A 23624-nucleotide genomic window follows, 5' to 3' on the forward strand; every position below is an offset into this window, starting at 1 on the left:
TGCTAGGAAAGGTAGTAATTTTCTATGTTGCTCTTTACTTATATCACATGAATGATGTAAATCAGTTAATTTGCTATAAAGTCGTTTAGCAGAATTACAATAGATCTTTCTTTGTGCTAGCAAAAGTTTAACATCACTCGATAACCTATCCCTATCACACATTATATTTGTCATTTGTAATTCCAAACATTCAATTTTGCTTATTTTCATGTCTAATCTCTTTTTGACCTCTAACAACTCCATTGACAACTTGTTGGCCTCATTGCTAGCAGACACAACAATTGAATCAAAATAAGTAACCGTCTCATCAAAAGAAATCAGTTCAGAATCATAAGCATGTGTAGGAATATTAAAAGATTCGAGAATTTTATGTACCTTTGTTGTCATTGGAGATTTGTCAGCTGCTTTGGATACGAAGCATCGTCCCCTCACTTCGAATTCTTCATCATCTGAGTCCTTCTCCATTTTCGCATACAACGCCCCATGCGTTGGATTCCTCATTTCTTCATCATCTGACCCGGATGACCAGATTTAATAAGTTCCATCTTCATCCTCATGCTCACCCTTTGCAACCAATGACAAATTTTTTGCTTTAGCACGAACCACCTCAAGCTTTTCTGCATAATATGCCTCATCTTTGACTTTATTCTTCCTCTCATCCTTCTTTCGAAGCATACAGTCATTTGCAAGATGATTCGCACCATTGCAATAATGACAATCTATTCCTGCATCACCTTTCAGCTTCTTCTCACCCTTTCCATCAGTTATCTTCGAATCTTGCTTCTCAACTTTCTTTTTCTCCTCAACAACATTTTTACTCACATAATTTCCTTTTACCTCAGCAAGCTTAGTCTTCGAATTGAACGGCTTTTTGAAAAATTTCTTGACACGATTATTCGAGTAAAATGCTATTGCTTCATCATCCGAATTCATGATGAATCTTCTTCTTCCTCAGAATCACCATTTTTAGCTTCTTTCTCAGAAATCTTTGATACAAGAGCTAATGGACCTCCCAAATTCAACTTCGGTTCCTCAGCAATTTCATTTACCTCAATTTCGTGTGTTTTCAATTGATTATACAAATCATTGAGAGTTGATGTATCAAAACTTTGCTGATTCTTCACCATCATACTTACACTTCTCCATTCTTTTCGAAGCCCCATTACAAAAATGAGATTAAATTCCATTGAAGTTCTGGTAATTCCATAGCGATTGCACCGATAGATTAACTCGTTCAGACGATCATAGTAAACTTCAATTGTTTCTCCTTCTTTTTGTTTGAAATCTTTCAACTCAACCAAACACTGTTTAACTGAATTGATTTTTGTCTTCTCACTGCCTTGAAATTTATCTTTCAGATTGTTCCAGACTTCCTTTGTAGTTGTACAACTCCTAACATAATTGTACACAACTGGAGGTAATGCACCTCGCAGTTCCCTCATACACCTCTTCTCCAGTTTCTTCAGACGATCAGTTTGATTATCAACTCCAGAATTTGTAGAAGATGATCCAATTGGTTGAACATTCACTGGAACATTGACAATTCCAGTGATACATGACCATAACTTCCTCATACGATGTCAGATTTGGGCGTTCTTTTTATACATTCTCTCGGTTTAACGAACACTAGGACTTTCATTTAGATCACTAAGGCTAAAAAGTAGTTTATCAAAAACTCACTTTTTACGACATTCGGCACCGTGCTGGTTTTGTCGCGAAACTTCGACAGGTCATAACTTCTTCGTTATAACTCGGATTTTGGTATTCTTTATATATCTGTAATCCTTGTCACGAACACTACAACTTTCTTAATAGATATCGGCTTTATCTAATTTTATTTTCGACGCTAATTTTTATTCTTAATTAATTAAATTCTAGTAATTAAGCATAAAACACATAAAACAGATAATATTCACATAATTCCTTTTCATTTCTTCAAAATGAGTTACAAAGGTTAACCTAGACTATCACATCAATATTAATGCCTAGCCTAGAAACACGGGCATTACAGGTGTCATTTGATTCAGTAAGTAGAGCAAGATGGCCCCAGGTAGATCGGTCCTTTCATGGTTGTAGACCGGGTGGGAAAGGTAGTGTATCGATTGGATCTTCCGGAGGAACTCAATCATATTCACAATACTTTTCATGTCTATCAGCGGCGGAAGTGTTTGTTTGATGATTCTGTAGTGGTTCCATTGGAGGATATTCAGGTGGATGACCGCCTGAACTACATTGAAAGACCGGTAGCGATCCTCGATAGGAAGACGAAAATCTTAAGGAACAAGGTTGATGAGTTGGTAAAGTTGTAGTGGCAACACCCCAAGGGTTCAGAACGGATGTGGGAGCCATAGGACGAGATGAGGCAGCATTACCCAGAGTTATTTCCGGCAGCAGACTTCGAGGACAAAGTCTGATTCAAGTGGGGGAGAATTCTAGCATCCAAATATCAGGTATTTCAATTTTAGCCTTAACCTATTTGAATATTGCACATTTAGTCCCATATGGTTGAGTTCACATTTCATCTCGTACGTTGGGCGTACATGTGGGTACGCACATCGTACTCATGTGATCGGATCGTGGAAGCCATGCTAGTACGCTGGGCGTACTAGCTCAACCTCAAAACCGTAATTTTAGGGGTTTTCTTTTCTATTTAATCCACCTTATGCCTCCTTTAAACATTCCTTATCATTCACTTTCCCTCAAAAACCCTAATCTCGAGTTTAAGCCTTTTTTGTGAGACTTAATTATCGTGTTATTAGGCGCGGTCTAGTCCGGGTAGATCGGATGCGAGATTTATTTGTCATCAGTATCCGGTGAGCTTCCTTCACTGTATCTGTGGGTCCAAGGCACCAATGTTGAGCCACTAGTTTATGTTGTAGTATGATGGTTGACTTCATGACACCTGTCAGGTATGCTTGTGTTTGCTTGATGAATCTGTGATTCTTTGTTATGATGTTATATGGTAATAGTAAGGGTGTAATAGACCCGGTATCCGGTTGAAATAGACCGAAGGGATTGCATGCACCCAGATATGCTTGATGGTAACCAGTTGAAATAGACCGAAGGGGCTTGCAAGCACCCAGATATGCTTAGCTTTATGTTTGTATGGTATGGGGTACTTTTGGGGAACTCACTAAACTTTGTGCTTACGGTTTTTCAGCTTATGTTTCAGGTACTTCTAGTTCGAAGAGATGGGTTGGACCTAATCGCACTGCATCACCCTATGACTTCCTCATTTAGAGATTTTGGGAATCTGTACTCTGATACTATGTTTCTATGATACACTTTTGACTATTTTGATATGAGTATCGTATCTTTTGAATAAATTTGAAAACAAAGTTTTTATCTGGATTTTTGGGATGTTACAGGTTGAAGAATGGAATGGAGTTGATAGAAATGAGTTTGGGTTTGAATGGTATTTCAAGAGGAATGGAAAGGTTGTTTACAACCTCACCATGACACGGTGAGACGATTAGTGTGGCGCGGTAACCTAGGCAGTGATTTGGGAGTTCCTCCATCCTAAGTCATAGGCAAAATACTTTGGCTCCATGACGTGGTATATGGGTGCCACAACGCGGTAGGAAACGTACGTTGTTATGAAGCATAGTTTCAACAGCATCACATCAGGCTGACAGGGAGTTCATTTAAGTCACCACGACATGGTGAAGACCTCGCCACGACTCGGTTTTGAGTAGTGATAAATTCTGAGTTAACGGTCATTTGTTCAAAAACGGTCACCCAAACCATAGAGAGAGAGAGAGAGAGAGAAAGAGAAAGAGGAGGAAGAGGAGGAGGTCCGACGATCTTGAGTTCTAAGAGGAATCAAGGGTCGATTTAGCTTGCTTTGTATTAGGTAAGTGCTTCTCAAATTGTTGTTGTAGTTGTTTTCTTCATTTTCAAGGTTTTGGTGGCTGAAATGATGTTTGAATTATTTTTTAATAAATTGTAAGTAAAAACAGAGTAAGATTGAACAAAATGATCTAAATAGATCTGTTTTCAGCTCAATTACTTCCAAAATGAGTATAAGAGGTATTGTTGTAAGAGAGAAAGCTAAGAGCATAAGAGTGCGCAAAAGTTCAAACCCTCTAATGTACTTACCCTATTAATAGGATACTCACGAAAAAAATACTAGGACTCGACATCACATTGTGAATCTTGATAGTGCCTCATAAATACATTACATAATGAAGTCTTCTTGACCTTCACTATTTACATACTATTCGACATAAAAGACACTACCTAAGGTTCGTCATCTCACAACATTGATACAATTTACATTCCCCCCTTTGTGATCAATGATGAATCTTCATAAGATGATCTTCCTAATCTCCGCCCCGTCTTCATTATCATTCCTCTGATAGTTGTTGATGAGAAGCAGGATACTAAAAAGATGTTGGTTTGAGTATATTTCTACGTCATCAGTACGAAAAAAAATTCTTTCTTCCTCCTTTCTTGCCTTTCCCTGGAACACAACACCCCATTGGTTTGTGGAAGATTTCTCCATCTTCGAAATCTTCAATGTTCATCTTCCCTTTCAACAAATCCTTTGGAACTTTTGACCTTTTGTTGAACGCGACAGAGAGATCAATATTAGTATGAGCTTGGTGATCAATATTAGTCAAATCACCCATTAGCTTCGTAGTTATGAGGAGAGAATTGATGTTCATAAGAGGAAAGTCTGCAATGGTGAAATCAAAAAACACATTGATCGCCCTCACAACATTGTATCAAACATTTTGTAAAACTTCTTCAAACAATGCATCTCGAGTTATCGAAACAAGCTTGATAATCTTCACCAAGGAACATGCTTCTTCCTTATTCTTCCCAAGCACCTCATGAAAATGAATTTTCATCCTCTTGAACTCATCCTAATCTTTGTAACTTTCTGAAAGCTTAAACTGAGGAAAGGCGAATAATGAATGATTAACTGGGAAGTCCAGGTGATTGAACTCAATATATACAATGTCGTAGCTCTTCTTTAGCTTCACAATAAAATCCTCTTCTACACTAAAAGTTGTGCTTTCAATTGTTTCATAACATCAAAATTTGTTAGGATCGCCTTTGTTGAGTCCTGTTCAATTTCCTAATTCTTTCTATTTCCAGTTCTTGAAGCTTTTTCTTCTCTTATGCTGAGGGTTCAACATGGACGTCCTTTCCTTTGTCTTTAGGATCAGTGGCTGTCACAGGTTTTGCAGTTGAAAAACTTGACCCTTCTTCTCCAATACTTATCCCTTTCTTTTTTTGCAACTTGAATAAGTCTACTCCGACATTTGGAACAGATGTTGTAGTCAAAGAAGTTGTCGTTATTGGCTTGATAGGTAGATAAGTTGGAATCTGAGTAGAGATTAGCTTCCCCATAACTTTCCCTTTGTCTTCACCATTATCCTTTGAAAAACCAACTCCCCTTTCTCCCCCTTGTTACACATTTGCAAATGGACATGGAGCATTGATAGGGAACGAAGGAATAAATCCAGAATAGGTGAAAGCTCTATCTTGAAACAAGATTCGACAAGGAAACCATTGAAGATATCTGATCTTGGGAAATCAAAGATTTTGATGTAAAATCAAACATCGATAAAGACTCTTGAAAGCCAGTAAGAGAATTTTCAATATTGGAAAACACTTTACCATCTGCTTCTTTCTTTTCCTTCAACGCCCCATCATAATCCTTGTTAAAATCACAAACATCTTCAATCATGGCTCGTGTTACTCCCAAAAGAACTTCAACTTTATCTTTAATATATTCAAAAAATGTATCAAGCTTCTTGAATTCTTTAGAAAACAAATCATTAAAATCCTTGAGCTTTGACTCGATTGATTCTTTAGAATTTTTCACCAGCTTCTCAAAAATCTCATGTCACTAATGAGCAATATCTTGTAATTTCTCGATTTCATGATTGAAAGTTTGAGATTTAGTAGCCAAACGTTCATCAACACCCTCAATAGAACCATCAAGTAAAGATATAAATCGTGACTCATGAGATTTTAATAAAAAGTCAACTTCGTCACTGCTAACAGTTGATTTCCTAACATTGTCATTCAAGAATTGAAGAATTGAATTGATTTTAGAGTTGATTTTTTTGTATTGTTTTCTAGACATGATGCAATTGTCATCAAAATTTTCTTCTTCTAGATTCAACTCTAACTCTGCAAATCCAACCATTTCATCTTCATCCTCTTCTCTATGAGTCTTCATCACTAGTTCTGTGGATAAAGAAGAGAGCAGCAGAGTGATTGGCTCATTGATAACTTATTGAAATGTTCGTGACACAGCTGGAATTAACGTTGGTAGAATTATTGAAGTTTTTGGCGGTGACGAAGGTGGTGGTGGTGGAATAGTTGTAGTCTCGATTTTTAATGTCAATCTCCCTTCACCCATGATAACATTTGAGTCCTTTTTAGATAATTTCTCAGTAATTATTGAAGTTCTACCCTCCTCCACATTGGACTCAGAAATAGGAACCTCGGGTGGTGTGTAAATAGTGTAAATACCTGCAAAAGAGGGCTTGATCTTGCCATCCTTTATGTCCTATAGGTACTTGGGGCAGCTTCGTTTCCAATGCCCTTTTTCATGACAGTGGAAGTACTCTGCTTCCTTCGGATTGGAAGAGGGATTAGCAGAACCAGCTTTGGTCCTACTTGAAGAGGATCCATCAAGAGACTTTCCCTTGTGGCTCTTGTAGGGAGCCGTCCTCTTCTTTCCCTTCCCATGTTCGATTTCCTGAACATGGGCAGAAGTAGTAGTAGTAGGAGTAGACACAACCGGCTTGCCTTTCAGGTTGCTTTCTACAGTCGTAAGAAGGCCTTGAAGCTTGCTAAGAGTGACCTCCTCCTTGTTCATATGATAGGTCATATGAAACTGATCATAAAAAGAAGGTAAAGAGTGTAGAATGATATCTATGGCCAACTTTTCATGAAAATTGACATTCAATTTAAACAAGCGGTCCACAAATCTCTGCATCTTTTGCAAGTGGGCCGTGAAGGGTTCACCATCCTTCATTTTGGTTGTGATCATGGAGGCAACGATCTCATACCTCTCCTGCCGAGCACTTTGATGGTATCTTTCCATCAAATGTTGATGCATTTCAAAAGGATAGTAGTCCTCATAGGACTTCTGCAGCTCAGCAGTCATGGTTGCAATCATAATACACAACGCCTTTGTCGCATCCCTCTCATGAGTAGTGTGTTCAGCGATTTGTTCGGAAGTAGCAGTGGTGACATCAATCTCTTTGAGCTCTTTATCTAGGACATATTCTTTGTCCTCATAGCGAATAGCCATTCTGATGTTTCGAATCCAGTCATTGATGTTTGAGCCATAAAAAATGACCCTCCTACATAGGTTCATGAGGGAGAAAGAGCCTGAAGGGATTGGGTTGGGAGCATTGTTTGGGATAGACATCTGTAAAAGAAGAACAAAGTTTAAATTAGTTGATAATCCTTATTATTACACCCAAATGAAATATTAAGGCTAGGACCCAACACAATATTCTACCATTGCAAAAATGGATGCCGTAATCCAATTGTAAAATATTTGAAGGTAGGTAAATGACGATTTACCAATTTCCACCATGAAAAACGAAGTAGATTATTAAGTTTTAATTGGTTTGAAATTCCTAGATTTTTTAGATTCATTGAACTTTTTTTCCAATGGCATGTTTAAATCTCGATTGTGCCCTTCAAATTTGTGACTAGGACGCCGAGGATCGCAAACAAGGTGTGAATAACCATGCAAATTAACTTGGTACACCCAATGTTACAAATCACCTAATCAATGTTTCGGTTAACCACACACGCTCCATTGATCTGTGATTAACATCAAGTTACCCTTTTCCACACATTGGCAGTCCCAAATTAGTGTGCCGGTTAACCACACATGCTACACTAACGACTTAACAAGGTGCAAAGTGTAATTTCATGGATTAGCACCATTTTCACATTTTCCTAAAGTAACTAAGATTGGGAATTTTAATAAAGGTTTAGTTAATTTTTTTAATCATTATACTTTTAATGAGGGAGAATTAATGTCCTATCCTACCCGTTCGGCTAACGACCCTCCACCAATCAAGGAAGCGGTGGGTGAGAGTGGACACCCATTAAACTACCATTTTATAGGCAGTAACATTATACCCCCCTTATAGACCGACTTCGTGAATGAGGCCTACTAACGGTAATACCAACTTGTCTTACATATATATATATATATACATATATATATATATATATATATATATATATATATATATATATATATATTATTAAACTTATAATATTATAAAGTATAAGGGTTTAATTTTAACTTTTAAAACTCTAGGGTTTGGAATTAAAGTTTCATTAGTTTGACTTTACAAATTTCAAAGCTTGAGGGCAAGTTTTGAAACTTGTCAAAACTCTTCACATTCATAACTTAGGAGTTTAATTGAGTTTAATGTATGAGACCTTTCATTTTCCATAACATGAGGACAAGTTATGGAGGTCATTAAAATTGATCTAGATCATTTTTCTAATAACTAAAATTATCACATAATCTATGATCTATCTAAACTCATATTCAAGATAACTTCTTGTCAACAATTTGAAGACAATTTTGTTTATTATATAAAAACAACAATTATTTTAAAACTTTTGCAATTATCTTTTGGTTGGATGTGTACAAGCACTACCATATCATAAAAAACATTTCCAATGATCCAAAACAGTTTGTGGTAGTGTTCCCAATCCAAACCAGGCCAAGAAACTTGAAATTCTACAAATAGAGCCTTCAACTCGTCGAGTGCATGAACTGGACTCAGCGAATTGCTCTGTTACTAAGTGGACTCGTCGATTCTGTTCATGGACTCGACAAGTTCACCAGTCAGAGGCCAAAATTTCGACTTTTTCAGCTTTGAAAAACTAGTAAGCATCAAATATAATAGAAAACAATCCTAGGCTTCGATACCACTGTTGGGTTTTGAGCACTATAACACTCGTATGGTGCACATGCAACCCCTAAATGCTTTGGATCTATGTTTTCTCTAATTATACATGCATTTTGTTTTTCCAAAGCATTCACCCTAGCTAGCATACAATTGAAGCTATATAATAAAACTTAGTTTGGATGCTTACATCTTGAGTAGGGTAGAGTTCTTGACAATTGAAAGCTTGAGCACCTCAAGTGTGAAGCCTCTAATGGTTCACAACACCAATATGCAAAATGACGACTTAAGAGAATAAGCAACTTATCTGAAAGAGAAGGTGCAACCGATTTTGGCTCATGGAGGGTTCTATTTATAGTGTTGCACATGCTAGGGTTACACTTTATAAACCCTAATGACCCATGACTTTCCACATTCTCATGCTTCATGGGTTTAACCTCCATGGACTATCCATGTATTTACTTATTGGTTTGGCCCATCTACATAATCATGGATCATTGGCCCACACTACAAGAATCATTGATGTACATAATCAATCCCCATATATTTAAGTAGTCTCTTTTGACCACAAAATTAATTTCCAAATTAATTATTGATCAATACTAATTAAATAATTTCATATTAATATATTATACTTGTAATATATTAATAAACCATAAATAACCTTATTCTCAAAATCTAGCCTATCAAATTGCACTAGTGAAGGCAACCCAAAAGGACCATGCTACAATCGGGTCAAGTACATACCAGTAATAGTTATGGGCTTAGCCACCAAATCCAGCACACATACCCTCACTTAAGGTTTTGAGTGTTATACAGTGGAAAGATGTCTCCTATCATGTCCTTGAAACAGCCACTATCAACAAACTGAAGTGTGATTATATGCCTCCATAACTGCTACAACACAGTGTGTGGGATTAGTTGGTCTTTGGAACCCAGTCCATTTTGAAACTGGGTTTACCTCTATCATCTATGTAAGGTACTCTCTCCCATGACATATCCTTCTTATCACATACAAAAAATGAAGAAATGTTAGAATCATTAGAAGATTTAGGAGTATGAACCTTTGGTACCCATCTGTAGTCGGGTTTAATCCATTTATTGTTTGATCGGATGTATGCCCTACCACTTGCTTTTGAACTTGAATCCAATTCCCGAGATGACTTTGAATTAACTGATCTTCGTTTAATTGATCCATCTCATGAATTTGGCGTCTTGGACGACATTCCCTTCTTGTCCTTGGTAGTTTGATTTTTGTCCTTTTTGGCATTCCAGTCACCATTGTGTGATCGATGCCTCGATGGGTTTCTTTTGTAAGATCTCCCTCTTGGCGCATTCTTCTAACCTTGTTCATAGTAGGGAACATATGCACAATTTGGACAATTTCTGGCAATGTGTCCAGGTGTTCCACAGTGAAAACATGGTGGTTTGTTCACGTAGGTGTTGTTTCTGCCTGCCCCTGGTGGCGTGACCATGCCTTGTTTTTGATTGCTCCCACAAGCACACTTACAGCAATCAGTCTGTTTTGCTAGTTTTGGTGGCCTGTATTTACCAACAACAGGTTGATTAGAAGCAACATAATTAGAAGCACAATATTTACAGTTCAAGGAAACATTGGTTTGACAATCAACAAAATCAACAGAACTAGAATTAATTATGTTCTCCTTGTTCTCATCTTCCACTACTTTACCTGCACATGAAGTAGATGCATTAATATCCTTTATCTCAACATTCTCAGTTGGACCAGATTGTTCAGTCGTAACTGAAGCTGGTATAGGGGGCGGGCCATACTGAGCAGGTATCTCTACCTCATTGGTTTCAAGGGATGAGGTATAGTTGACATTGAAAGGAGGTGGAACACTGTGATCCCTTAGACCCTTACTATGATTATCTTTGAATTTTAATTGTTTCTTAATCATGGACACAACTACCGTACTTGACGCATCAAATTTCTTATAGTTGAATTCAGCATCTTTACATTTAGCTTTCAATGCATCAAGTTTGGCAGTTAATTTGGCAATTTCCTTTTTAGCATAGTTATAATTTTCATATTTATTACTATATTCCTCTTGAGGTTTTCTAAAGTCCTTGGTTTTGGCCTCTAGTTGTTCTTTTAAGGTTTTTGGGCCTTTCTAAGTGTATATCCTTCATATTTAAGGTCCTCAATTTCCCTTTTTAGCAAATCATGTTGATCACGATAAAGTTTAATTTTAGCTTCACAAGACTGAGAACATGAAGCTTCATTGACCTTGGTGTTTGAGGAACTCATTGTTTACTAAAAATGCCCTTTGACTTGAAACCTCAAAAGTCAAACTTCAAAGTCAAACGTAAAAGTCTAACTTGAAAGTCAAACGTAAAAGTCTAACTTGAAAGTTAAACTTGAAAAGTCAAACTTAAAAAAGTCAAACTTGAAAGTCAAGAGTCAACTTCGAAAGTCAAAGGTCAAAACTGAAAGTCAAAAGTCAAGCTTCAAAGTCAAAAATCGAAAGTCAAAACTTTGGGCCGAAAACGAAAATTTTAATACCAAAACCGAGAGTATTTGACCAAAAAACAAGAATATTTGACGGAATACGTAGCCTTTTGAATAAATACAAAGCTTTAATATCGAAAACGAGGCTATTGGATCGACAAAATCAAAAAAGTTGAAAAAAATGATTTTTAGGCCGAAATCACGAGGCTTCTCATCCTAACCGAGAAGTCTAGCTTCTGACCGAGAATGCGAAGACCGCACACCTGTGCACCGAAAACGTCCGAGGCCGAAAACCCTCGCACGCTCCACCGAGAACCCTCGCACGCTCCACCAAGAACCCTCGCACACTCCACCGCAAAGCTTCCAGATAGCAAACTCGTTCTCAGCCGAAAACTCCTCGGAAACCCTAGATTCTGACCGAGATTAGCCGCTGGGGTCTCGCAAGTTACGGCCAAAAACACGTTTTTTCAACTTTTTAGTGCAAAACTCGATCAAAAAGACAAATTTATGAAAAACACGAAGAACAAACAGCCAACATTTCTTCCAAAACAAATCAAAAACGCCAAAACCTTCAAGAAACAATCCAAAAACGTTCAATATCTTGCCAAAATGATTGATACGATCCAAGATCTGATACCACTTGTAAGTCCGTAAATCGCTTTGATGTATCAATCTGATCCACTTGATGGTGCGGAATCCCAATCAAGTGGATGATGCAAGATGAAATGGAGAAGAAGAGGAAGAAGAACAAGATGAATCTTCAATGCACACAATGATATTCATTGATAATCCGGTACACAAGATTCACACACACATACGTTCTCTCTACTTTCTCTCTCTAGAATACGTTGTATAACAATGGAAACCGCTTAAACATTTTCTACTCCCTTAGATACCCTCTTCTTTATTGGCAAACCCCTTAAACATGCCTAATAACACACTATTTATATATATGGACAAAACCCAAGCCCAAAACCCAAAGGCCAGACCAAAATTACATGTGATTTCGATCCAAACTACATCTAAAGCCAAGATTGTTTTCTGCCCTAGACCGAAAACTACAAATGCCTAGAAAAGGAAAGTATAAACCATAAATTTAGACCCAACAGGCACCAAGGCTGGCCCTTTTTGGATTGTATCCTGCTTATGGAATGATGTTATGTTTGGTGATATGTTAGATCTGTATCCTGGTATGTAGTATGATGCTATGTTTAGTGATCTACTAGATCAGTATCCTGGTATATATGATGATGCCATGATTAGTGATCTGTTATATATCTATGACTATATGTACATGCTAGCTAGAGTATGATATTTATGTGTTGATTGTGTGATTGCGGGTGGGTTGAGGCGGTCCTGCTTTGTGCTCTAGGACAACAGACCCGGGGCGGCCCGAATAGAGTAAAGGCCCATCGGGTCATACCAGTTAGGCCGAAGGCCCAGAGAACGGTCCAGAAAGGCTAAAGGCCCGGTAGGGCGGACCAGACATGCTAAAGGTTCTGAGAGTGGGCCAGATAGACTGAAGGCCAGATGAGGGCGGTCCAATCATACTAAAGACGAAGGCTTTGAGCTTACAGTTGTGGATTTTGTTTCAGGTACTTCGGATGATCGCGGGAAGGCGAAGGCTTGATCGTGCACCTCTTCACATTTTATTACTTTGATTTCTAGGATTCTATGATATGAAACTATTTTGAAAACATTTTGTAACAACTAATGGTTTTTGGATGTTTGAAAAAGTTTTAAATTTGCATGAACTTTATGGATGTTACAGAGAAGTTTCGAAGGGCCTCTTTTAATAAGCTTTGTAGGTGGTTTAATTTTTGAACAAGTTCACAACTTAACATAAGAGCGAATCCATGTAAGGATAAACTTCTATGATCAGTTTAATTAAAAACGAGTAAGCATTAGAAAATTTTAAAGTAGTTAAAGATCTAAGTAAATGTTCATACGTAAATCTCATTTCATTAGAAAATTAAAAAGCTTGATCTAATGGGAAGATATGACAAGGGATTAGTGCATTTCATTAATATATCAAAAAAGAAATGGAAATGACATTTTGAACATTTGCTATTGTATAGTGAAACATAAGGTTTCGTTAAAATCTTGAACATTGAAATTGTACACCGTCAATTCCTTAGGTTTAAGGTTTGTTGGGTCTCACCCTCATAATGGAAAAATGATTTAGGATCATTAATATAGAGTTTTGGCACACCTACATCCTAGTTATTTTTTACTAGAGGTGTCTTGGGATATCCGTCTTTGTTTGTGCAAGTGTGAGAACTTTAGGGTGAAAAATATTGGTTAAGAAAATGCTTTGGACCTTTTCGAATAATAAGGACCATGCAGTCATCTCTTAACTGATTTTGAGAAGAGAAAGGTAGCTCGAGGACTATTGTTAATATAGCTTATTAGAAATAAATTATTATGAGAAAATTTTCATTAAGGCTTCATAAACAATGAGTCAGTGAGGCTTTGGACAAAATGTTGCAACATGCTTCTTGGGACACATAACTAGTTATGAATGGTGAATGTTACATGTTTCATGTTTGAGCTTCGCTTTTACATGCTTATTAGCAATATCTTGTTACAATGGACTTCCCAATCGTAAAAATAAGGAAAATATTTTTATACTGTATTTTAGAATTAAAAGACAAAAGTAAAGAAAATCTTTATGGCATTTTTAATTTTAGAAATGAAAGACAAAAATAAAGAAAATGTTTTTGGATTGTTGAGTTTTAGAAATAAAAGATAAAATTAAAGAAAATCTTTTTGTGTTTTTGACTTTTTCAAAAAATATCAAAAATAAAAATAAGGATATCACCAGCATGGGAGATTCATTATTGATAATGTATAGTTGTGTAGAGAATCTAGTATTAAGCCTTCTTTACTCAGTTAGGAAACTGAAGTAGACCTATGTTCCTCATTCATTATTGATAACGAATAGTTGTCAAGATTACCATCGCTTCCAATTTGTTATCGCCTCACGTAAGCATAAGCTTCCCATTCGTTATTGCATCACGCAAGGCTTATATTCCCATTCGCTTAGCTTTCCATTCGCTATAACATGACACAAGCCTTAGCTTCCCATTAGTCATTACTTCCATCAATACTTCTCTACTACTTTGCTAGTTGGCAACATTTGTTGAATGACTTAGAGCCAATGTCCAAAACGAAGCGTTACGAAGCACTGACTATGAACAATAACCTCTGACTGAAACTATGGTAGTGACGAATGCTAGTCCATAACTTCGCAATTCAAATTAAAGAAAATTTAGTTAGAGTGTAAGGTCCTAGAAATAGGATCTTAACTAGTGATCAAACAATCTAACAATCAAACAAGCAGAGAATTGAGTAGAAGAAGAATGAATCAAAGCCTGCACACGTTTGTATTAAAGAAACGTCTGGTACAACACTGACTGACCGTAAACTGCTATTAATTAACAACTACTAACAGACTCAGACTGATCCTATTTATAGGAAATAAGACCTGACCGTAAACTGGTCATGGTCGTAAACATGGTCATGGCCGTAAACATGTTTACGGTCGTAAACATTCTAATGGCCGTAAACATACCAAAGTACTTCTAATACAATGCTAATTGACCTATTACATCCAAAGCCTATCCCAAACCATAACATGGACCCTTCAATCTCCCCCTTGGTTTGGGGCTAGCTGTAACTCAGTCTTTCTCAATCACAAGAACATCGGACCCTCCCATTCCTCTTGCCACATCTCCTTAGCAATAATCTTGGCAACCATTGTTGTGTACTCTTTTGCAGCAGGCTCGAAAATGTCTTCAACAACCTTGATCTGAGGCAGGGCCATATGATGAATATCCCACCTCCCAAATTGAAGTAGGTATTGTTTGTCGTATAGGCGAAAGCAGCCATCTTGGAACTTGATGACAGAAGACGCAGTAGTTTCATCATAGACCCAGTGATGCATATCTTTGAGAGATCCATCATTGAAGGTCTGCAGCACTGGAACTTGTCTGACTTGATTTGTTGGCGGCCACATGACAGTCTGAAAGGGCTTGTTGGTCTTGGGATCCAGCACTTTAGGGAAGCTTTTGATGAAAGACTCAGCAGTCTTCATGCCAGGGAATCCCTTCTTTACTTGATCCTCCAAGAATAGCTTGAAATGCGTAGCCTTTGGATCGCCTGATGGATTTGAAAAGGGAGCACTGGATATTTCTGAGAGATCCACTATTGTCCATGAATGGAAATCATGGAAATCTTTGTAGTACTCCACATTTTTGCTTTTCCGCTTTACGATCCACATGTTAAGCCGGTCATGGAAGCCCCATGACATAATTCCCGATCTGTCACCATACTTGTGACCAAATTTATTCTGTTCAAGATTAGTGACGGTGATAGTGGGTTTATTTCCAGGTGCATTTTGATCAGAGGATTTCTTGAAGAGAAGTTGCTTTTTCTTGCCAGAAGCTGCTAACTTGGCACGTTTGAGTGCAACAACACTTGGTGCTTGAGCTGGTTCCTTATCGAATCGATCGACAATTGTAGTTCTTCTTTGAGAAGGCGGGTCAACAGGGGGGTCTTCAACCTGTTTAGAAGAAGGCTGGCCAGCATTGAGATGTCGAACAGATGAATTGAACTTGTCGCCAAGTTCCTCTGTCAGCTTCTCCTTCAAATGAAAGTAACATGCAGTCAACTTTCCCATGTGAGTTTGCAGATCAGAAATTTGCTTTGTTTTCAGAACTCTATCCGCTTCAAGATCAGCAACCTGAATTTTGAGTTGGACCTTTTCAGCTTCAAGATCAGCCACCCAGATATCAAGCTCAATATTTTTCTGATTAAGCACCCCGATTTCCTTTTGAAGTTCAGGTATGGTGGGATCATCCTCTTTTGAGTGGCCTTCCTTAATAAATATTCCCTTAGCTCGGGAGGAAGGCAGTGAGCTTTGTTCATGGGCCAAATGTACAGCGAGCCTCACAGAGACAATGTCGTGATGAGGCCTGAGAGGAGAGGATCCTGAAGGAACAGATGAACCACCAGCTTCATAAAATGTGCTAGGACCTTCATTGGATGGAATAGGTGAAGTAGCAACGGAAGTAGTAAATGGTGGAGTTGACAAACCATGAGATAGATCAGGCACGAATACAACTGGTCTAGGATCAACTCTTCTTCTCTTCAATAAAGGCGAGGAGGTCTGAGTTGTCAGAGGTTCACTTACTGTTGGCTCAATGGTAGGAATGACATTCTTAGAGGGAGGAATCTCCAAAGATGTCTCCTTAGGAGTTGAGGTTTCAGCCAGTTGTTTTGGGGAAGGAGGCGGAGTCTCAAAAACGTCTTCTGACTCCCTTATCTCCGTTGCTGGATGAGCAACATCATGGATAGTATCAAAGAAACAATCAAGATCCTCATTTGACAAGAGGTTTGCATTTTCTCCAAGATTCAAGGGAATATCATCCTTGTCAAAGCCCGAAAGATCCAAGTCCTCAAAGGAGTAATTTTCTTCGTTAAATTCACTCTCAACTAGTACAGAGTGAAGGTCATGCTCTTCAGCTACAATGGCAGCAGGAGTAGCTTCATCATCTTCGTGATCAGAAACCAGAATGACGTCGTCTTCAGAAAAGATATCATCTTCAGAAGTCACTCGATCAGAAGAGACAAGAGACTCAGATGCCTCACTTGAATCGGCAAACAGGCCAAACTTCACCAAGGGAAACTTTCCTTGAAAATTTATTTTTCCTTTTCGGTTTTGCTTTATCAATCCGACGGTGTGTGGCCCCAAAGACTTCATGTCCAGGATTTCTCCACCTTTACCCATATCAGGAAATTGTTCATCAATGAATACTTGAATGAACCTAGGGTACACCAAGAACTTATCCCTAGTTTTTCCTTTGATGTTGGTAATCAGTTCTTCAAGAATGAACATCGAGAAGTTGAAATTCAGTCCCGCAGCCAGAGCGATGATAGCACCAGTGTTTCTTAGAGATATCTCATCTGCGCCAGATTTTCTTCCGGAAATGCAGCTCACGAAGACATGAGCTAAAAATCTCCAGAACGGTGGCAATAACTTCTTTATGATTGGAGGGAAGACACCTTCATATCCCATTTTGGTAAGAAACTCTTCAACATGGGAAATCTCGATCTCAGAGGAGGAGGTTGATTGATCGTCAATTTTGAGCGTACTTCTAATGAACTGCTCATTGATGATGATTTTGCAGTTGTTGACAGAAGCCTTAACACAAACAGCTCCATCACTTCCTTTCTTCACCGATGCAGATTTCCAGAAAGCTTTAATCAATCCTTGATTAATGTTTGGATTGACAGTGAACACCGTAGACAAGCAACACTCTCGCAATCCATGCATCATAGACTTGAATTCTCCATGAGCAGTCGGAGGATCAGCCAGGATGATAGCCAGGTTGTGACTGTCAGCGAACTTAAGCTCTGCCATTTGAATCTGCAATCAAACAAGCCAAATGAGAAAACAACATATTCAAATATTTAAAATTTGGCTGTAAACAATATTGGTCGTAAACAGAGTTGGCCGTAAACAGCCTTGGCCGTGAACTTCCATTGGCCGTAAACTGCCAGTGGCCGTAAACTGCCATTGGCCGTAAACAGCCCTTGGCCGTAAACTGCCCTTGGGCGTAAACGCCGACAGTTAGTTTTTCTTCGATTAAAGCTTGAAATCATGTCGGTTTGATGCGAGATTTGCATATCTATAGTCGGAAATGGCATACCTTTGAAGTTATCGGATCAATTTCACCAAAACTCACGAAAAAAATTTAGAGAGAGAGAGAGAGAAATGGGAGAGTTTGCGGCCAGGAAGAAGATAATGAGGAATAGAGGGTTTTCGGCTATACACTTTTCTTTATATACCCGGACCAAAAACTTAATGGGCCGCAATCCACAATGATAAAGTCCAATACCCAAAAACTTTTATAAAAAATAAAACATTTTGAGGACAAAAATAACAATAAAAATAAAACTAATTTCTAAAACTAAACTAAAAATTTTATGTAAAAGTAAAAATAAAAAATAAAAAATAGAAATTATTTAAATGAAAAATAAAATGCATAAATTTCAAATAACAGAAGTTTTAAACTACTATCACTTTAACAAACGCTGATAAGATTTTGTGATATTGGGATCAATGTTTTTAGACAGTTTTACTCCGCTTGTTGGTACTTCTACCTTCATGTCTATGTCTGGTCGATCGTCGGTATTGTGGTCCACTTAAACACGAAAGGTTGTGACAAATTTAAGGATAAACTATAAGTAACAAGACATTAGATCCTATGAACTTAGATAAATTTCCTAAAATCCCATTCAGCTGACGATGACCAAGAATATTGTTGTCCACCTAAATTGAGCAGCGAGATCTACAGACAACCTATAAGTGTTCAATTTTAGTTGTACTAGAACGTGTTTCCCACTTCCTGATATGCCCCAATAATGAAGGACTTCCAGAATACTCCTTACTTCAGATGAGCAGACAGTTATTAAGGAAGAAGTCAGATTTAGAATGCAGATTTTATACACACAGGTCGGATCTCTTCCAATCACGCAGAGAGTGAAAACATATGACTAAGTAGAGTTTAGATGGATTGAGAAGTAGAATGTTGTACATGCTGTGTACCAGGTCGGATTGTTAATCACGCAAAGGAGACAGCATGTGGCTAACAAATAGAAAGAATAGCATAGAAGAAGATGCAGAGAGACAGAATTGCATATGTTACAGTCCATGTCGGATCTTTCAATCACACAGAGGAGGTAAGATATGACTGACAGTAAGAAAGAAAGAAAATAACTTTCTACAAACCTAATTTATTGGAATTCCCGAGTCGCCCCGTCAATACCGGAATTAAGGACTGAGCCCGCACGTCGAGGAAAAGTTAATCCACAGTTCTAGATACAGATCATTTAATATATCCGCAGATTCCCATGTATATCTCTCTGCTCAACCTACCCAAGAGTCATATTGTCAGGCTTAAATAGAACTATCTAGGTTAAGATTTTTCAAGTCTTAAAACTCCTAAAGTTCATCTAATCCTAGTCAAATCCATTTAAAAACCATTCGTGCCTATCCGCGCATCGAACACAGAGCACAGACAATTCGACTTTGGCACCTTACACAGATTCAGGCTGTCCGTTATCACTTGATTATATCACTTCCCAACACATCACCTACAAGCACATTCCATTAACAATATATTTTTGGATTTTCTCATTTTTAACGTTTTTGGATTTTTCTAAAAAAAATAAAACAGAAATAACACTATTTTTGGATTTTTTAAGTTTTTAATTTTTTTTGTTTGGTTTTTGATTATTTCTCCCCCTAAATTTGTGCATGGGTGAGAATGAAATAATAATGCGCATATTTAAACTAACCTAAAAAAATTAGTCCTCAAAACGAAGCATTTTCAAAAATCTCACAAGCACATCGAATCGAGCTTTGTTGAACGACTTTGTGAACAGATCCGCCACATTATTAGCAGTGGGAACCTGTTCCAGCCGAATGAGCGAACGCTCATAACAATCTCCGATGAAATGAATTTTGATGTCAATGTGCTTAGTTTTCGAGTGCTGGACAGGATTTTTAGCAATCTGAATTGCAGCCTCATTATCACAGAATATAGGGGTTTCTAGATAGTTCAAACCGTAATCCAACAGCTGATGTTGGATCCATATAACTTGAGAACAACAAGCAGAGGCAGCAACATATTCCGCTTCTGCTGTTGAGGTTGAGATGGTGTGTTGTTTCTTGCACTGCCACGACACCAGCCTGTCTCCAAGGAACTGACACCCTCCTGATGTAGATTTTCTGTCAAGCTCACAGCCTCCATAATTACTGTCAGCAAATGCATATAAATCAAATTCATAATTTTTCGGATACCAAAGACCCAATTTTGGGGTAGCTTTCAGGTATCGAAAAATTCTTTTGACAACAATAAGATGTGAAAGTTTAGGATTAGCCTGATAACGTGCGCATTGACAAACTGCAAACATGATGTCTGGTCGGCTTGCAGTTAGATATATCAACGAACCGATCAGTGATCTGTAATGAGTTTTATCTACGGATTCGCCATTAGTATCTAGAGTCAGCAGGGGTCTCTCGGCCATTGGCGTCAAGGCAGGTTTGGCGTCTTGAAACCCGAACTTCTCAAGTATATCGACTACATATTTTGCTTGATGAATCAGGATTCAGGTTGATCTTTGTTGGACCTGAAGCCCCAAAAACATGGTCATTTCACCTAAAGAGCTCATCTTGAACCTCTTCTTCATCACGCCTTCGAACTATTTGCAAAGCTGTGGACTTGTACACCCGAAGATAATGTCGTCAACGTAGATCTGGACTAGAATCTGATCATTACCTACATGCTTGATGAACAAAGTTTGATCGATAGTGCCACGAGAATATCCATGTTCGAGCAAGTGCTTTGTTAGAGTTGCATACCACGCTCGAGGAGCTTGATGTAACCCATACAACGCCTTGTCCAACTTGTAGACATGATTGGGAAGCTTTGAGTTAACAAACCCAGGGGGTTGATCAACGTAGATTTCTTCCTTCACTTTGCCATACAAGAAAGCTGTCTTAACATCCATCTGATAAACAGTGAAGTTCATGTAAGAAGCGTATGCAAGGAATATACGGATAGCCTCCAAGCGAGCTACTGGAGCATAAACCTCAGTGTAGTCAAGACCCTCGATTTGTCTAAACCCACGAACCACCAATCTTGCTTTATTACGCACTATGACACCGGAATCATCTTGCTTATTGCGGTATACCCAGCGAGTTTCAAGAGACTTTTTGCCTTTAGGAAGTTCAACAAGCTTCCAAACCCCAAGTTTTTCAAATTGGTTTAGCTCTTCATGTATAGCATCTACCCAGCTGGGCTCATTCAAAGCCATTTCAACGTTATTTGGCTCTATTTAAGAGATAAAGCAAGAATAGAGACATGTATTGACATTTCCACTTTGGCTTCTCGTTTTAACACCATCACCCAGCTGGCCAATGACATTCTCGATCGGATGATCGCGTTGAATACGGGAAGGTATCTCCTGGCTGATGTCATTGAGTGAAATAGGAAGATTATGAACGTTAATAACTCCATCATCTTCCGAAGGATCCAGATCAGAAGAACAAGTCTCATTAGTAGGATCTGCCACAAACTCATTTGCAATTTGCTCATGAAAGGGAAGTTCCATAAAATTTTGAGTAACAACGGAAGCATCTCATGACATGAACTCTCTTTCAGCAGGGGTAAGAGGAGTGGCATCAGCATCTGGAGTTTGTTGTTGACTTGGAGATTCTGGACTAGGAATTGGAACAGAGGACTCCACCGAAGGAATTGCAGAAGAAACTATCGACGGTCTGTAGACAACGTCTTCGTCTTCATCTTCAGGTACAAACTTCGAACCAGAAATAGAACCAGATACACTATCTGAACACATATTGAACGATTTGAAAAAAGATGTGTAATCAAATAGCCAATCAGGACCCACTCTAGCATCTGTTTCATTCTCCTCCAGCCAGCGCACATCGAAGGATTCTATAATTTGCTTTGTTCTTTTGTTGTAGACCCTGTATGCAGTGCGAGCAGCATACCCCACGAAATAGCAGTCATCAGCTTTGGCATTAAACTTCGGGTTGGACTCCAGGTGAAGAAGGGTACAAGGGCAACCAAATAAACGGAAATGGCTGACAGATGGCTTGTGACCATATAGAATTTCGTATGGAGTCTTCATTTGGGCTTTGTTGATTAAAACACGATTTTGAACATAACAAGCAGTGTTAATCGCCTCAGCCCAAAAGAAAACTGGTAACTTTGAGTCACACATCATCGTCCTTGCTGCGTCTTGTAGCGTTCGATTCCTTCGTTCAACAACACCATTTTGTTGAGGCGTGCGAACTGAACTGTATTGACGCACAATTTCCTTTTCTGCGCAAAAATGATCAAGAACTGCAGTCTTGAATTTTGTTCCATTATCAGTTCTAAGCGCCTTCACCCGGTTATTTGTTTGGTTCTCAATCATTACAATGAATTTCTTGATCAGATCAGATACCCCAGCTTTGTTGTTCAAGAAGAAAACCCACGTGAAATGAGAGAAGTCATCAATCACAACTAGACAGTATGAGTTTCTATTGATGCTTAGGACATTGACTAGACCAAATAAGTCCATATGCAACAACTGGAGCACCTGGCTGATTGAATTGATTTGCTTCGGCAGGTGTGGTTTCCTGTGATGCTTTCCTTGTGCACATGACACACACTTTTCAAATGTTATAAAGTCTCTGACAGGTAGGCCGCGTACCATTTTGTTTTTAGCAAGATGATTCAGATTCTTAGCGTTAGCATGGCCGAGTCGTCGGTGCCACAACATAGCATTTTGTTCTGCGACTTTTGAGAAGAGGCAGGTGACTTGCGCAGGTATGTTGCTATTCATGTCTATACTGTAAACATTTCCATCCCGCTTTGATTTGACAAGAATCCACTCATCCGGGATGACAATGCCTGGCTTTAAGATCAGACACTCTTTATCAGTAAAATGCGTTGAATAACCCTTGTCGCAGATCTGAGAGACGCTTAACAATCTGTGCTTTAACTCGGGAGCATAGTTGACATTTTCGAAACTCAGCATTCTGTTTGGTACAGTTCCTCTCTGTGTGATTTTTCCGTCTTCACCATCCGCAAAGGAAACAAATCCTCCGTTAAACGCCTGAATGTCGTTCAATTGAGAAATGTCTCCTGTCATATGCTGGGAGCAGCCGTTGTCGACATACCATGGTCTGACGAGATTCCTCCGCAACTGTCCCTGCAAAATGAGCGGGATCATTTAGATTTGGGGACCCAGGTCATTTCTTTCCTGGGTGGACCCTTTACGATCACATATTTATCTTTTAATCCTATTGATTTTGTGTCATCATGTAAAAAAATTTCAGAGTATGATGATGATTGGTTGGAAGATAATTTAGGCACCCACTGGCATTTAGGTTTCTTGACATTCACGAGTGATTTTGAAAGACATTCCTTTTAGTTTGCTTTGAGCATTTGGATTTTCTACCAGAAGTGGTTGAAAATCCAGATTCACTCTTTGACGAAACCGACCTTGGCATAGCCGAGTTCGATTTTGGCAAACTGTTTGTGACTTTGTTATTGAAAACCTGTTTGTTCTTTTGAAAAAGTTCCTTTTTCTGGTTTTGATTAGCCTTCCAATCATCATTTCGAGAACGAGATCTCGAGGACTTTCTAGTTAAAGACCTTCCT

The sequence above is a fragment of the Lactuca virosa genome, chromosome 6 (genome assembly GCF_052849685.1).
Source record: "Lactuca virosa cultivar CGN04683 chromosome 6, Lactuca_virosa_CGN04683_v6, whole genome shotgun sequence".
In the NCBI taxonomy this organism is placed as follows: Eukaryota; Viridiplantae; Streptophyta; class Magnoliopsida; order Asterales; family Asteraceae; genus Lactuca; species Lactuca virosa.